Source organism: Chlorocebus sabaeus, chromosome 25, assembly GCF_047675955.1.
Source record: "Chlorocebus sabaeus isolate Y175 chromosome 25, mChlSab1.0.hap1, whole genome shotgun sequence".
Lineage (NCBI taxonomy): Eukaryota > Metazoa > Chordata > Mammalia > Primates > Cercopithecidae > Chlorocebus > Chlorocebus sabaeus.
In genome coordinates, this window is record NC_132928.1 from 2,684,624 (window position 1) to 2,702,585 (window position 17,962).

Consider the following 17,962-nt stretch of genomic DNA (forward strand, 5'->3'; position numbering starts at 1 on the left):
CGGATGACGGGATCATCCCGACGTCGAAACTGGGCAATGACCTTAGAAGGAGTGGAGGCCGGGCCTGTCATCTTCCTGTGGGCCTGGCAGCAGCGTGGGACTGTAGGACATATGCTTCGAGGACACTCTTCCTTGTACTTTTAGGTGCACATCCTCTCCTCCTCCCGGTTGTTCTCACATTAAAGGAGCACTAGTGGCCCGATGTGAGGTAACACCATGAGAATTTTCCTAGTCTGTTCCCTAGAGCGCTTCAGAGCCACCAGGAGCTCTGGATAAAATTGAACAGGGATGAAATTGCTGCCTGACCTGAGAATTGGCCTACGGGGTTGTGATTCCAAGATTTGGGGTCTGTGGAATAAGTTGAAATTGTCAATAATTTGGCGTTGTCTGAGTAGTTTTACTTTTTTTTTTTTTAACTGAAGGTGAAATTCACACAACATAAAATTTACCATAAAGTGGTCATTTCAGTGGCATTTAGTGAATTCACAATGCTGTGCAACGACCACCTCTGACTAGTTCCGATTCCTCATTCCAAAAGAAAAACCCCATACCCATTGAGAAGTTTCTTCCCATTGTCCTCTTCCCCCAGCCCCTGGCAATCACCGGTCTACTTCTGTCTCTATAGTTACTTATTTTAGATACTTCATATAAACGGAATCACAGTGTGTAGACTTTTGTGTCTATCTTTCACTTAGCATATTTTCAAGGTTCACCCTCAGGTAGCATGTAACAGACTTTATTCCTTTTTATGACTGCATAGTATTCGATTGTGTGTATGTGTGTGTGTGTATCGTGTATGCCACAGTTTATTCATCTATCTATGGACATTTGGGCTGTTTGCATCTTTTGGCTTTGTGAATAATGCTACTATGAACATGCATGTACATGCGTTTGAGAACCCATTTTTATTTTGGGAGGGTATGTACACAGGGATTGAATTGTTGGATCACATGGTAATTCAATTTTTTTTTTTTTTTTTTTTTTTTTTTTTATTTGAGACGGTGTCTTCCTCTGTCGCCCAGGCTGGAGTGCAATGGCGTGATCTCAGCTCACTGCAAGCTCCGCCTCCGGGGTTCACACCATTCTCCTGCCTCAGCCTCCTGAATAGCTGGGACTACAGGCTCCTGCCACCTCGTCCGGCTATTTTTTTTTTTTTTTTTGTATTTTTTTTTTTAATAGAGATGGGGTTTTAACGTGTTAGCCAGAATGGTCTTGATTTCCTGACCTCATGATCCACCTGCCTCAGCCTCCCAAAGTGCTGGGATTACAGGCGTTAGCCACCGTGCCTGGCCTTTTTTTTTTTTTTTTTTTTTGAGACAGAGCTTTGCTCTGTTGCCCAGCCTAGAGTGCAGTGGCGGCAATCTTGGCTCACTGCAACCTCTGCCTCCTAGGTTCAAGCAATTCTCTTCCCTTGGCCTCCTGACTAGCTAGAGTTACAGGTGTGTGCCACCACGTCTGGCTAATTTCTGTGTTTTTAGTAGAGATGGGGTTTCACCATGTTGGCCAGACTGGTCTTGAACTCTTGACCTCAAGTTATCTGCCTACCTTGGCCTTCCAGAGTGCTGGGATTACAGGCATGAGCCACCGCGCCCAGCCTTCAGTGTTTAACTATTTGAGGAACTCCAAATGGTTTCCATGATGGCTGAACCATTTTATATTCCTACCAGCAATGTACAGGGTTCCAGTTTCTCCGCATCCTCACCAATGCTTGTTATTTTCCATTTTATTGTTATCCCAGTAGGTATGCAGGGATACCTCATTCTGATTTTGGTTTACGCTTTCCTAATAACTAATGCTGTTAAGCATTCTCCTTTTCATGTGCTTGTTGGCCATCTGTATATCTTCTTTGGAGACGTGTCTATTCAAGTCCTTTTCTGGTTTTAAAATTGGGTTGTCTTTTTGTTGTTGAGTTGTAAGAGTTCTTTATATATTATGGATACTAGACCCTTATCAGATATATGCTTCACAAATATTTCTCTCCCATTCTGTAATTGTCGTTTTCACTTTCTGATGTCCTTTGATGCGCTTAAAACTTTAATTTTGATGAAGTTCAGCTTAACTGTTTTTTCTTTTGTTGTTTGTGCATTTGGTGTCCTGTGTAAGATATCATTGTCAAATCCAAGGTTGTGAAGATTTACTCCTATGTTTTCTTCTAAGAGTTTTATAGGTTTGGCTCTTATATTTAGGTTGTTGATCCGTTTTAAGGTAATTTTTGTATGTGGTGTGAGGTCAGGGTCCAAGCGCATTGTTTTGCATGTAGACTTCTAGTTGTCCCAGCACTATTCGTTGAAGAGATTGTCCTTTTCCTATTAAATTGTCTTGGCTTCCTGTCAAAAATCAATTGGCCATAGATGTATGGGGAAAACCAAATAGTTTTAAAGAGCTGTTTAAATGAAGATTAACCCCAGATGGAACTGGGGCAGGCCAGCATTTTGGCTAAGAAAATAATGGTCCAGCCCGGGCACGGTGGCTCACGCCTGTAATCCCAGCACTTTGGGAGGCCGAGGCAGGCGGATCATGAGGTCAGGAGATCGAGACCATCCTGGCTAATGTGGTGAAACCCTGTCTCTACTAAAAATACAAAAAAAAAAAAAAAAAAAAAAAAAAGCTGGGTGTAGTGGTGTATGCCTCTAGTCCCAGTTACTCAGGAGGCTGAGGCAGGAGAATGGCATGAACCTGGGAGGTGGAGCTTGCAGTGAGCAGAGATAGCGCCACTGCACTCCAGCCTGGGCGACAGAATGAGACTCTGTCTCAAAAAGAAAAAAGAAAATAATGATCTTTGATAAATTTGAGAAATTAATTATACTTAACATAAAGAATTATAAAAATAATCAATTCTTAGAAAAGGAAGGACACCTGAGGGTCACAAACTCCAACTCTCTAACTGATGCATATATGCCCTTGCTACAGAATTGCTGGGAAATGACTCTCCAGCCTGATTTGTTCTTGTTTTGAAACAAGGTCTTGCTTTTTCGCCCAGGCTGGAGTGCAATGGCACGATCTCAGCTCACTGCAGCCTCTGCCTCCCAAGTTCAAGTGATTCTCCTGCCTCAGCCTCCCAAGTAGCTGGAATTACAGGTATGCACCACCCCGCCTGGCTAATTTTTGTAATTTTAGTAGAGATGGGGTTTCACCATGTTGACCAGGGTGGTCTCAAACTCCTGACCTCAAATGACCCTCCCACTTCGGCCTCCCAAAGTGCTAAGATTAGGTTACAGGTGTGAGCCACTGCACCCATCCCTGATTGGTTGTTGTTGTGTTGTTGTTGTTGTTGTTGTTATTTAGCTTTCAGTGTTGTATTTGATAGGCTGAATTTCCCCTAATGTGAAGAGGCTTCATTTGCCCTAATGCGAAGCATAATGACTCAATAAATGAGTTAAGAAGTTGTGATATAATAAAAATAAACATTTGATCATTATCCCCGTTCCTGGCACAAGCTCCTAAAACCTTTGGAATCTCAGGTGTGATAAGTGTTGTTGGTATGCTAATGAGATGACTGGTGGCTGGGGAACCCTGAATAGCTTCAGGATGGGGGCTGGTGGCCAGAAAGACTAAGGCATGATCTAAACAAACAGAATACTGCAGCCCTTAATAAGCGTTAACAGGATCTGATTTCCAGAGTTACCACATTATAATATTCAAAATGCCCAGTTTTTGCTTTTTTCTTTCTATCAGCTTTTTCAGGTTGAAGTGCCCAGTTTTGGGGGGTTATTATTATTATTATTATTGAGATGGAGACTGGCACTGTCGCCGCGGCTGGAGTGCAGTGGCACGATCTCTGCTCACAGCAACCTCTGCCTCTCAAGTTCAAGCAATTCTCCTGCCTCAGCCTCCTGAGTTGCTGGGATTATAGGCGCCCACCTCACACCCAGCTAATTTTTGTATTTTTAGTAGAGACAGGGTTTCATTATGTTGGCCAGGCTGGTCTCAAACACCTGACCTCGTGATCCACCCGCCTCGGCATCCCAAAGTGCTGGGATTACAGGCATGAGCCACCATGCCAGCCCTGAAGTGCCCAGTTTTTAACCAAAAATAAATAAATAAATAAAATAGCATACCAAGAAAAAAGAAAAGTACAACCCATTCACAGGAAAAAGAAATTGACAGAAACCATCCCTGGGGAAGCCTAGACATTGAACTTGCTAGACAAAGACTTTTATTTAAATGTTTAAAAGTTTACTTAAATGTTTATTTAAATGGTCTTACATATGCTTAACTAAAGGAAACCATTGACAAAGAACTAAAGGAAGTCAGGTAAACAATAAGTGTATAAACAGAATATCAACAAAGAGACAAATTATTAAAAATAAACCAAATCAAAGTTCTGGAGCTGAAAAGTACAATAGCTGAAATGAGAATTTTGAAAAGATGAACAGCACTGACAAATCTTTAGCTAGACTGAGAAAGAGTGAAGATGCAAATAACTAAAATCAGAAATGAAAGCAGGGACATCATTATGGACCTTACAGGAAAAAAGAAAAAAAGCATCATAAGACAATACTGTGAACAACTGTATACCAGCAAATTAGATAACCCAGATGAAATGAGCAAATTCCTGGAAAAACACAAATGACCAAAACTGACTCAGGAAGAAATAAACCTGAACAAACCTAGAAAAAGTAAAGAGATTGAATCCAATACGAGGTTGAATCAGTAAGGCCAGGCACAGCAGCTCACGCCTGTAATCCCAGCACTTTGGGAGGCTGAGACGGGCGGATTACGAGGTCAGGAGATTGAGACCATCCTGGCTAACACGGTGAAATCCCGTCTCTACTAAAAATACAAAAAAAAAAAAAAAAAAAAAAAAAAAAAAAAGCCGGGCATGGTGGCGGGTGCCTGTAGTCCCAGCTACTCGGGAGTCTGAGGCAGGAGAATGGCGTGAACGCAGGAGGCAGAGCTTGCAGTGAGCCGAGATTGCACCACCGCGCTCCAGCCTGGGCAACAGAGGGAGACTCTGTCTCAAAAAAAAAAAAAAAAAAAAAGGTTGAATCAGTAATCAAAAACCTCCCCTGAAGCAGGACCAGATGGCTTCAGCTTGGTGAATTCTACCAAACCTTTAAAGAAGAATTAACACCAATCCTGAAATTCTACTAAGGAATAGAAGAGGATGGAATACTTCGCTGAACTATTTTTTCTCACAACACTTCTGACACTAAATATGTGGGTTTTTTATTCCACACAAAAAACAACTCTCCAGACACCAAGTATGTGTCCTACAATTCAATTCAATTCTGATATTATGTACCTGAAGTTAGCAGAAGCTCCCCACACGTAGTCATTAGAGGGTGTTTTTGGAAGTTTTATTACGTAGACATCATGGGTTAACATCTTTGGCCATAAAATCATTGACCCAGGAGGTCAAGGGGTAGGGCTGAACGGTCCAGCCCTCTTTGCCTAGCAAGTTCAATGTCTAGGCTTCCTCACAGATGGCTTCTGTCAATTTCTTTTTCCTGTGAATGGGTTGTACTTTTTTTCTTGGTGTGCCTTCACATTTTTTTTTGCTAAAAACTGGATACTTCAACCTGAGGAAGCTGACTGAAAGAAAAAAACTGGGCATTTTGGATATTATAATATGATAACCCTGGAAATCAGATTCTTTGCCCTTTGCAAGATTTGCTGTTATTGCTTATTAAGGGTTGCAGTCTTGTTTGTTTAGTGACATTTCCATATGATTTTTGCAGACTGCATTCCTTATATGTAGACACTGAAGTCTCTGCTCTATTACCTCAGTGGTCAGCCACAGAGAGTTAACACAGATTTCCTTAAACACCTGGACTAAAAACACCTGGACCAAACACAAAAGAAAAATCTTCTGATCTTTGCAGATTGGCTCTGAGCTGAGGCATTCCTTAGACACTTAACCAAGCCACTCTTTCCATTATCCGTAGACTTTAACTCCTGCTTGCATGGAATGCAAAGATCAGCCACAGGTGCAAGCCTAGGGTCCTCTTAGATATTTTCTGAGCGTGTGTCCAGCCCTGGACATGTGCATTGCAACCTGGGTTCCCTGGTACATGCAGTAGCCCTTCAATGACCTTCTTTTCTCAAGCATCTTCTTCCTCAGCCTCCTCCTTCCCAGACTTTTTGGTCTATGTGCTGCATGACCCATCAGCTATCCCTTGCTCCAGACATCTATGGGGAGTTTATGTCTTTAAATGTTTTCAACAGGCTGGGTGCGGTGGCTCACACCTGTAATCCCAGCACTTTGGAAGGCCAAGGCAGGTGGATCACCTGAGATCAGGAGTTCAAGACCAGCCTGGCCAAAATGGTGAAACCCCATCTCTATTAAAAATACAAAAATTAGCCGGGCGTGGTGGCAGGTGCCTGTAATCCCAGCTACTTGGGAGGCTGAGGCTCGAGAATCGCCTGAACTTAGGAGGCGGAGGTTGCAGTGAGCCGAGATTGTGCCATTGCACCCCAACCTGGGCGACAAGAGCGAATCAAGAACAAAACAAAAAAAAATGCTTTCAACAGATGCCACCTGGGGAGGTGCACCAGCCTGAGGGATTGAAGCAAAGACAAACCTCTGCACCAGTCCTCAAGGGAACTGCTAGGCATATCAAAATGCACAATCACAATTACTTGAGAAGAAAGTCCATATTGCTCACTCCAGCACCAGCAAGCTACATGAGGAATGTTTAGTCCTCTCCCTAAATCCTAGATACATGGACAACTGCCCATAAACCGCTTCACTCAGAAATCCCTGAGACTATTTTAGGTGAAGCCCTGTAACTAAGTTCCAGGTAATCAGATGAAAGGAGAAGAGGCATGTCTTTTTTGTCATTCTGCTTCCTTTCGAGAATATGGAGATGATAGCCAAAGCTCGGGTAGCCATCCTGGGCCATGAAGACCATGAAGACGGTGAAGCCACAAAATGGAAGGAGCTGGGTCCTCAATTGTGGAGCCACTAGCTTGGCATTGCCTAATTCCTTACTTGGTTTCACGGAGGGAAAACCACTTTTATCTTGTTTAAGCCATTGTAATTTTGTGATTCCCTCACATACAGTTAAATCAAAGTTTGCTTGACACACACGCCCTTTCCAGCTACATTCCTCCTACACTGTATGCCCTACTAGCTATGCTCAATGCCATGGACCTCTCTCTGCTTCCATTTCTTTGCACAGCATTTACAGCAAGTTATCAGGACGGTCTTCTTCACTTGTTTCTCTCACTACCCATGAGTGTCTTGTCTCCGTCTTGGATTCCTTATTTTAATTCTTGGAGGAACTTGGGGAGAGGAGGGCATTATTGCTTTTTTACACATGGGAAAATGGAGGTTTACAAAGACAAAACTGCTTCCCAATTGTGCCTGGATAATGAGTAGCAGAACCAGATGCGGAACTCGAGTCCCTCTGGCTCAATGCAGTGGCTGGCCCTCTCTGCTCCACCTCAAAGGTCTCATGGCAGTGCATGCACTGGGCTGTGGCTGAGGGATCTTTGATGAATTCATTCCCTTTGCAGTTTTCCTTTGAGGTCGTCAGCTGCTTTTCACATGCTGACTTGTGAGGGATGAGTAAGCTGCTTCCTGGGCCTGGCCTCAGTTCAGGAGGGATGGCCTCTACTTCGGGTTTTGGTGTTCAGAGCATGGTGTTTTCTTTTAACACACTCCAGGGGCCCAACACTGCTTAGCAGACAGCGTGGGGGAACGGAACCCATGTGAATGTTAGAACCAGATGGACCCAGGTCTGAAATCTGTCTCTTCCACTTATTTGTTGCATGAACCAGGGTGATTTCTTAACCTTGCTGGGCCTCAGTTTTCCCACCTGTGACAGGATAGAATGATCTCTCTCAGAGGTTCATAGAGAGAATTAAAGACAAACCAGTCAAAATGACAGGAGTATGGCAGGCACTCAACAAATGTCTTTCTTCTACTTCTCTCCTCATTTGAGGTAGGAGCTTTGTCTGGTTTTGTTTGACATTGAAATGATAGACTATATTATTGTTCACAAGTTTGGAAGCCTTGCTTCACATGAAAAAAAAAAGAAGAAGAAGAAGAAGAGTAGATGGAGCCAAGTGTGGTGACTCATGCCTGTAAGTCCCAGCTACTTAGGAGTCTGAGGTGGGAGGATCACTTGAGCTTAGGAGTTTGAGTCCAGCCTGGGCAACATAGTGAGACCTCAGTCTCTAAAAAAAGAAGAGTAGATAAGTACTAGCAATATCTGACATAAGATTGCCATGGAGTGAGTCTGGAGTAGTTTCTTTTTGAGCCATGCAGAACCACATTCCATGTCACAATAGTCTCATCAGTACGGTTCCAGGGCAGGGTCAGTCTGACATGCATGAAACCCAGCCATAAGATAGGCACTAGGGACACATCCCCAATGTGTGACACTGGGGACAGAAGGGATGCTTAAAGACAACTTAAAGCAGCTTTTTCTTTGCTAGAGCTTTTGCCAGTGTGTCTGGGAGTTGGCACCAGTCATCTGAAAGATTCTGGTCAACTCACCTAATGACACTTACCACCACATTTTTCCAGCATTTTCTCTGTATAATGGGATGATTTCATCTTTCTATGGAGGGTGTTTGTGTGATTTTGAAACACTCTTAGGATGGGTCTGCTCTTACCATTTCAAAAATTTAAGCCAGCAATCCTCAACCTTCTTGGCTTCATAACCTCTTTACTCTGTTAAAACTAATTCAGAACTCCAAAAGCTTTTGTTTTTAAGTTTTATATTTATCAATACTTAACCATATGCTATGGTTTGGATGTGGTTTGTCCCTGTGAAAACTCACCTTGAATTGCCAGTGTAGTGGAGTTGGGAGGTGGGGCATATCAGAGGTGAGTAGCTCATTAAGATGGACTTCTTGTGAGACTGGGCTAGTTCTTGCAGGACTGGACTAGTTACCATGATAGTGGGTTATAATGCAAGGCTACTCCTTGTTTTTGGTCCCTTTTTCGCACATGCCTGATTCTCCTTCTGCTTGTCTACCGTGTTATGGTGGAGCAGGAAGCCCTCACCAGAGGCCAGGCAGATGCAGGCGCCATGCTTCTTGGACTTCCCAGCTCCAGAATCATAAGCCAAAAAAACCTCTTTTCTTTATGAATTACCCAGTCTCAGGTATTCTGTTATAGAAACATTAAGTGGACCGAGATACCGTGTTAGAAAGCAAAACTGAGAATTTGTAAAAAATATTCACTCAGAATAATGACAAACTCATTATGTGTTAACATATGACATTCTAATGAAAAATATAGGCCGGGCGCGGTGGCTCAAGCCTGTAATCCCAGCACTTTGGGAGGCCGAGACGGGCGGATCACGAGGTCAGGAGATCGAGACCATCCTGGCTAACCCGGTGAAACCCTGTCTCTACTAAAAAATACAAAAAACTAGCCGGGCGAGGTGGCGGGCGCCTGTAGTCCCAGCTACTCGGGAGGCTGAGGCAGGAGAATGGCGTAAACCCGGGAGGCGGAGCTTGTAGTGAGCCGAGTTCGTGCCACTGCACTCCAGCCTGGGCGACAGAGCAAAGACTCCGTCTCAAAAAAAAAAAAGAAAAATATATTTTGCAAACAAATTTAGTGGGAAGAATGGTACTGTTTCACATTCATGGTGAGCAGTTATGGCCCTCAATTGTGTCCACACCTTAATACTCTGAACCTATAAACATGTTACTTTACATGGCAAAAGGGATATTACAGATATGATTAGGGTTAATGATTTTGAGATGAGAGATGAGCTTTCATTATCCAGGTGGACCCAATCTAATCATCAACTCCTGAAAAATGGAAAACCTTTTCCACCTGGTCACAGGAAGACATGACACTGAAAAAGGCTCAGCGGGAGATGCACTGTTGCTGACTTTGAAGATTGAGGATGGCGTCAAGAGCTAAGGAATGAACAGCACCTCCAGAAGCTAGAAAAGGTAAGAAAACAGATTCTTCATTAGAGCCTCCAAAAGGGAACCCAGCTCTGTGATACCTTGATGTTAGCTCAGTGAGAACTCATGTCACACTGCTGACCTACAGAGCTGTATGAGAATACATTTGTGTTGTTAAGCCACTATGGTTTGTGGTAATTTTTTTTTTTTTTTTTTTTTTTTTTTGGAGACAGAGTCTGGCTCTGTCGCCCAGGCTGGAGTGCAGTGGCACAATCTCGTCTCACTGTAAACTCTGCCTCCCGGGTTCATGCCATTCTCCTGCCTCAGCCTCCCGAGTAGCTGGGACTACAGGTGCCCGCCATCATGCCCGGCTAATTTTTTGTATTTTTTAGTAGGGACAGGGTTTCACCATGTTAGCCAGGATGGGTTTGTGGTAATTTTTAATGGCAGCAATAGAAAAACTAATACAAGGCCAGGCGCAGTGACTCACACCTGTAATCCTAGCACTTTGGGGGGCCTAGATGGGTGGATTGCTTGTGATCAGGAGTTCAAGACCAGCCTGGCCAACATGGTGAAACCTCGTCTCTACTAAAAATACAAAAATTAACTGGGTGTGGTGGCGCATGCCTGCAATCCCAGCTACTCAGGAGGCTGAGGCAGGGCAATCACTTGAACCCGGGAGTCAGAGGTTACAGTGAGCTGAGATCACGCCATTGCACTCCAGCCTGGGTGACAGACAGAGACTCCATCTCAAAAAAAAGAAAAGGAAAAATTAATCCAACAGTTTTACAAATCTCTTCAGTGTCTGGCTAAACCAAAGACCGTTGGATTCTTGCACCTGCTTCTGCATTCAATCTGTTGTGAGATGATGCTTTGGTTGAAGTATATGAAGAAAATTTGGCCTTATATAGATTTATAGTTGAAAACCTTAGGAGTATTTTAATAGCCTTTTCAGATCATTGTGGATTATTCTTTGATATGATGCCAAATTTAACAATTGTAATTTCTTAAAGTTTAGTTGCAATGTAGAACATGAAAGCATATCAACAAACTTTTCGTATCTGTTACATTAATATCCATTGACCTGTCTTCCAATTTGAATGGATCTTTTACTCATGCATTATTTTGTAACATGATGTACTGGTCATTTGGAAAACACTGATTCACTAAGTTATGCAGGTCTTCCAACTGTTGACATATTTCATTATACAAGATAAAAAAGATCACATTCATTAATGTCAATCTTATCCAAAGATATAGAGAAGCTATTAAACTCATAATGGCAGATACAAGTTTTCCAGAATTCTCATTTTCATTTGAAAGCTCAAATTTTATCATTGGCAACAAATAGCATCAGTTGTTTCCCTTGAAGTGACAGGCTCACTTTGTTCATTTTTCAGAAAATGTCTTCCAGATACACAAGTCTGAATCACTTCAGGTTGTCCGTCATATTTTAAAGATGGTGGTCTCTGCAAAAAGCAGTTAGTGCAGCTTATGACTCACAAAATGACATAAGTACTTTTCTTGGAAACCAAGATACTTCAAATTGTAGCAGAAATGCTTTATGCCTACGTCCCATGGCATCACACACAATATTAAAAACAGTACAGGATCGAGGGCAGAGATTAGATGGAATTAATAATTTTTACTGCTTTTTTTAGTACTTTCTCAACTAAGACTGTAATTTTAAAAAAATCATCAATTTCACAGCAGTGAAGAATGCAGCATCGACTACTGTTTGGCATCACAGAGTTTGTTCATGCTAAGGCGTTAGCAGTTTTACCCAACACTGATTTTGTTCCATCAGTGCACATATCAACATAGTAAAAATGAGTAATAACAAAGTCTTAATATTATTATGAAAACCATTTTGCCCACACAGACCCTGGGGGTCTGCAGATCACACTTTGAGAATTGCTTATTTATGCCATTTTATCTAAGGACATCTCCACCTTCATTCCGTATTTCGATGACATGTAGTGCATAGGCTTAGCATTTTGGTGTCTGTTTCTGTAAACTATTACAAAGATGTGCACACCACTTTATTGTCATATTCTAATGAGATTTATGAAATTCACAGCATGTACTTTGTGGATAATTTGGCAAACGTTTTTCTTTAAAAATTGCTTGGCTTTCTCTGTATTTTCTTAGGTTCTGTGTGCTAGTGTACACATGTTGATTTATGAAGGGAAGTAGTAGCTATCAGATGGTTATTCCCACTTAGCCAGAAATTACTTTGTTGCTTTGTTGACAGTGAAGAGAAAAGAAGTAATGCATACTTCTGGGCAATACTTTTAGTTTCATTACATTTTGTTTGCTTCCACATCTAAATTATAATATTGTATTATGAATGCTAATTAGCATGCATCATTTTTTTCTGGCTTTACAGATTTTGTTTCTATGGTAAAGTGAAACACATTCATTAAAGAAAACTTAGATATTCTAGGCCGGGTGCAGTGGCTTACACCTATAATCCAGCACTTTGGGAGGCCAAGGTGGGTGGATCACAATGTCAGTAGTTCGAGACCAGCCTGGCCAACATGGTGAAACCTCATCTCTGCTAAGAATACACAATTACCCGGGCGTTCTGGCACATGCCTGTAGTCCCAGCTACTCGGGAGGCTGAAGCAGTAGAATCGCTTGAGCCTGGGAGGCAGAGGTTGCAGTGAGCCAGGATTGCACCACTGTACTCCAGCCGGGGTGACAGAGCGAGATTCTGTCTCAAAATAAATAAATAAATAAATAACTGGGCACGGTGGCTCACGCCTGTAATCCTAGCATTTTGGGAGGCTGAGGTGGGCAGATCACGAGATTAGGAATTCGAGCCCAGCCTGACCAACGTGGTGAAACCCTTAAAATACAAAAATTACTTAAAATACAAAAATTAGCTGGGTATGGTGGCACATGCAGTAATCCCAGCTACTCAGGAGGCTGAGGCAGGAGAACTGCTTGAACCCAGGAGGCGGAGGTCATAGTGAGTTGAGATCATGCCATTGCACTCCAGCCTGGGCAACACAGTGAGACTTCGTCTCAAAAAAAAAAAAATGCAATAACAACAACTACAAAAAACTTAGATATTCTAAGCAGTATGAAAAAGACAATAATAGTTTCATCTTCCAAAGATGACCAATGATAACAATTTCGTGCATTTCTTTCCAATCTTTATCAAAAATACAGTATGTAGAGCATTTTATAGCCTGCCTTTCCCCCTTGATATTGCATTTTATGCATGTATTATTGTGTAGTCTTCATAAACATTATTTGAAATAGTGGAAGAGGGCTGGGCACAGTGGCTCTCGCCTGTAATCCCAGCAGCGGGCGGATCACGAGGTCAAGGAGATTAAGACCATGCTGGCTAACTTGGTGAAACCCTGTCTCTACTAAAAATACAAAAAATTAGCTGGGTGTGGCAGCGTGTACCTGTAGTCCCAGCTACTCAGGAGGCTGAGGCAGGAGAATTGCTTGAACCTAGGAGGCAGAGGTTGCAATGAACCGAGATTGTGCAACAGCACTTCAGCCTGGGTGACAGAGTGAGACTCCATCTCAAAAAAAAAAAAAAAAGAAATATACACCACACTATAACCATGTACTCACTGTTGTGCTTATTAAAGATTATTTCCAATTTAAAAAATTTTAGGCCGTAGATTTCTTTTCCGTATTTAGATTTCTTTTGTATAAATCTGCCAAAGTAAAATTACTGGGGTCTAGGAAAAACACTGTTTTTCTACTCAAAACACTTCTGACACCAATTGTATAGGGATCTTCCCCACACTTAAGCATTTCTTCAACTTTCTGTACACCAGTTGGGTGTCCTAACATTCAGTTCAACTCTGACACTACCTACCTGGAGTTAGTGCAGACCTCAAAGGCCCCACAGACTGCCCCTACTTCAGAGCCAAGCATAAGACACAGTCCTCTGAAGCTTCTGACCAACTTGACTACAAATTTGGGGTTCCCACAGCCTCCTCCTCAGGTTTGAGAGTTTGCTGTAACAGCTCACAGAAGTCAGAGGAAACATTACTTATGTCTCCGGGTTTCGTAGAAAGGATTCAGTTGTACAGTCAGATGAAGAGGTACCTAGGGCGAGGTGGGAAGGGTCCTGAGCACAGGAGCTTCTGTCCCCATGGAGTTGGGGTACACCGCCCTCCCGGCACATGGATGTGTTGAGCATCCTGGAAGCTCTCGGAACTCTGTAGATTAGGGATTTTGGTGTAGGCTTCAGTTCATAGGCATGATCCATCGTGCACTCAGTCTCCAGCCTCACTCTCCTCCCTGGAGGATGGGGGAATAGGGCTGAAAGTTCCAAGCCCCTAATTGTGGCTTGGTCTTTCTGGTGCCAGGTGCCCACCCAGAAGCCCACAAAGAGTCACCTCATTAGAACAAAAGATCCTTCTGTCACCCAGAAAATTCTAAGGGTATTAGATATGTATTAGGAATTGGGGGCAGAGATCAATGTATTTTTTCTTATGTCGCATGGGGCTTCTGAAGTATATTCTCAAACTGCTTTTCAAAATACTTGAATTAAGGTTTACTCCCCTACAGGAGGATGTGAGAGTGTCTCTATCCTAGCCATTATTAAATGTTTCAATTTTTGATAAAACTGCGCATTTGAAAGATTCATAAAAATCTCAGTGTTAATTTCCATTGAATACTAGGAAATATGAATTTTTCCTATGTTTGTTTACCCGTTTCATGTTCTCCTTTGTGAAAGGCCCATCATGGCCCTCACCTGTGTATATTTTATTTTCTTGATGCTTTTCTTAACAATTTATGTTAACTTTTTTCTAATAAAGATATTGGCCCCATTTCAGTATTTACTATAAATATTTTCTGAGCTAACACAAAGGATCAGATTAAACCAGATTTACACAAAACAGAGATTGTTCCAGTATTTATACATTTTAGGGAGACATGAGACATCAATCAATATATGTAAGAAGTACATTGGTTCGATCTGGAAAGGCAGGACAACTTGAAGGAAAGGCAGGAAGACTCAAAGTGGGGAAGGAGCTTCTTGGTCACAGATACGGTGAAACACAAACAGTTGCATTCTTTTGAGTTTCTGATAAGTCTTTCCAAAGGAGGTAATCAGAATATGCGTCTATCTCTGTATTCCAGTATTAAATTTTATGAATACTAATACCCGAGAGGCACAGGCAGCATAGCAGGAGGCCCGTCCTTCCTGCATCAGACACAGGCCCTCTGGCTCAGAGCAGTATACGAGGTCTCTAATGAGGTTTGCAAGTCCCCTCACACAGTGAGGAGCGTTTAGGTTGTGAAACATCTCCATTTGATATCTCAAGTGGTTGTATAACTCATGTGATCTTCTCCAGTCATAAATCCATAGATTCTAGGTTTCTTTGCCATCAGCAATTCTAAACTGAGACATCGTGAAAGAATTCCACTGATAAGCACTCTCCTCCTAGCAGATATCCAGTGAGCAGCATATTTACTGCAGGCCGAGATAGGCCTCCCCCTTCTTTCTTTCCCACAATCCCCCACGGTAAACAGGGGACAAGCGTGTCATGGGCCCCGCTGCTTTCATTCTGCCTTCTCCACTTTCCAAGGCAACTGTTTGCATTTTAATTTTTTTGAACTCTAGATATTTTAAAAACTTTCATTATAATTAAGGGGATTTCTGGTTCCAGTAAAGGCAAAGTACCTTATATCAGTCTGATCCTCTCACAGACAACAATGACAAAGTATGTTTAAAACATTATTTTAAGTCATTGAAAAGCAACCAAAAACCAGGCAGCAATCAGAGAGTATTTGAGGAAGGCATCTGCACTTTGTGAAATCTTCATTTTGTATAGCTTTCTCCTGACTAACCAGTCTGTGATAGCTTGGGGGCTGGCTAAAAGTCAAGTACAAAGCCAAAGTTACATTGGCTTTAGGTGCCGGAGGATGGAGTTTGAGGCCAGCAGAATAGCTGGAAATTGAGGCAGGCAATTCTGGAAAGGAGAAAAAGGAAGAAGCCCAGGAGAGCGAGCCCCTCGAATGTGCATATAAATTCCCCCAAATCCATGCCTGATCCTTGAACTGTCCTAGAGATAAAGAAGGACATTGTATAGTGATAAAAGACAGAATTCACTGGGAAGACACAACTATTCTAAATGTTTATGTACCTAATAAGAGCTTTCAAGCACAATAAACAAAAACTAAAAACTAAGGAGGGGAAGTTGAAAAATCGACAGCAGCGTTTAGAGAGTTTCACGGCCCTCTCTCAGGAATTGATAAAACAAGACTAAATATACACATACATACACACAACACAGTAAATGAGGATAGAGATTTGAACACCACCACGTTAGTCTCCCATAGCTGCTATAACAACTCACCCCAAATGTGATGACTTGACCTGGAGGCTGCTGGGATGAAATCAAGGTGTCAGCAGGACAGTGCACCCTCCAGAGGCTCTAGGAGAGAATCCGTGTCTTTGCTTCTTCTAGTTTTTAGAGCTACGTTTTTTGACTTGGAGCCCCTTCCTCTATCTTCAACACGAGAAATGTGGAATCTTGCTTCAGTCCTCACATTGCTGCCTTCTCTGTAGTCAAGTCTCCCCTTGCCTTCCTCTTATAAAGATACTTGTGATTATATTTAGGGCCCAACTCAATAACCCATGACAATCTCATGTCAAGATCATTAATCACACACACAAAGATCCTTTTGCCATACAAGGTGATACCCACAGGTTCCAGTGATTAAGATCTGAATATCTTTGGGGGTCATTATTCAACCTACCACAGTCCACTTGGCCCTCAAACATTCACATCTGCAAACCCAGAAAATATGAGACAGGTCTCAGTTAATTCAGAAAGCTTATTTTGCCAAGGTCGAGGATGTGCCCATGACACAGCCTCAGGAAGTCCTGATAACATGTGCCCAGGGTGGTCGGGGCACAGCCTGGTTTGATACATTTTAGGGAGACATGAGACATCAATCAATATATGTAAGAAGTACATTGGTTCGATCTGGAAAGACAGGACAACTTGAAGCAAAGGCAGGAAGTGTCAAAGTGGGGAAGGAGCTTTCAGGTCACAGATACGGTGAAACACAAACAGTTGCATTCTTTTGAGTTTCTGATAGTCTTTCCAAAGGCGGTAATCAGAATATGCATCTATCTCTCTGAGCAGAGGGATGACTTTGAAGAGAATGGGAGGCAGATTTGCCCTGAGTGGTTCCCAACTTGAAGGAGCCCAAGATACTTTCCTTTCACATTTCCCCCCTTTTCTAAAATCTTTTGGAGAAAGCATTTTGCAAGGAAATGAGTCTCTCGTCTCAGGTTTCATCTGATCTCTCATGGCTGGGATGGTTTATTCCTAGGCGAGCAGGTGCTGAAAGCTCATTTTTAGCCCGTTGTGAAGTCTGGTGTCCCGTCAAGAGGAAATCGGAGGAGGAAGGGAGAAAAACAACAAACAAAAGAACAATCCTGGAAAATTGGTAGAGGCCACATTCCTCTGAAGTCCATACATCAGTGTGCAGGTGTGAAAGTGGCTTATGTATGTAAATAGGTTGCTGTTATTTTCTTCCGAAATTTAAGTTTTTTAGTTTCAGTTCACAGGGCTTTAAGAAAGCACAGCTTAGTTTTCAGTGATTCCCAATTAGGAAAAATGGGATAAAAGAAGGAAAAAAAGAAAAAATAATTGAAAACATTATTTTGAAGACTTGTAGCCAAGAAAAAATTTAGAACTCAACCCAAACTGTAGAAATAATAAAAATTGAAAAACATTAGGCAACACTAGAATCTAACAACAGGTGTACTATAGTTTTTGAAACATAATTCTTCTCTCTCCAGTTTCCCTTGCTGAAGACAAATCATGGTAGGACTGGTTTGCCTTATTATACTTGGCCTAATTATTTGTATACAGTGCAGCAAGAATAATTATTTTTTAATAGTTTTTTTAATTGGCTTTGATGGAACTTTGTGCCACAGAAGGAATCTCAGATAAGACTTTTTAAAAGCCAAGCCCAGCTATGGATTTGTGCATCAAATATCTATGAGCTGGGTGAATTTCCTCTCCTCTTGAGGTTCCATGATAAACCTGGGGCTTCTGGACTTGTTAGAAAGTGACATTCTTTACTTACCACAGGTCAGAAACCCTGTACAAGTACTGTGTACACAAAATATGAGGCCAGTTTTGCCAAG

At 42.1% G+C, this 17,962-nt stretch overlaps 1 long non-coding RNA gene across 1 annotated transcript; it reads left to right on the plus strand.

The window, feature by feature from the left end:
* The first annotated feature begins 50 nt into the window (after positions 1–50).
* Positions 51–13,383, plus strand: LOC119619578 (uncharacterized). The gene is made up of 3 exons (XR_005236053.2): positions 51–208; positions 9,690–9,861; positions 11,217–13,383. It is a non-coding gene; the product is annotated as an uncharacterized lncRNA (long non-coding RNA).
* Positions 13,384–17,962: the final 4,579 nt, after the last annotated feature.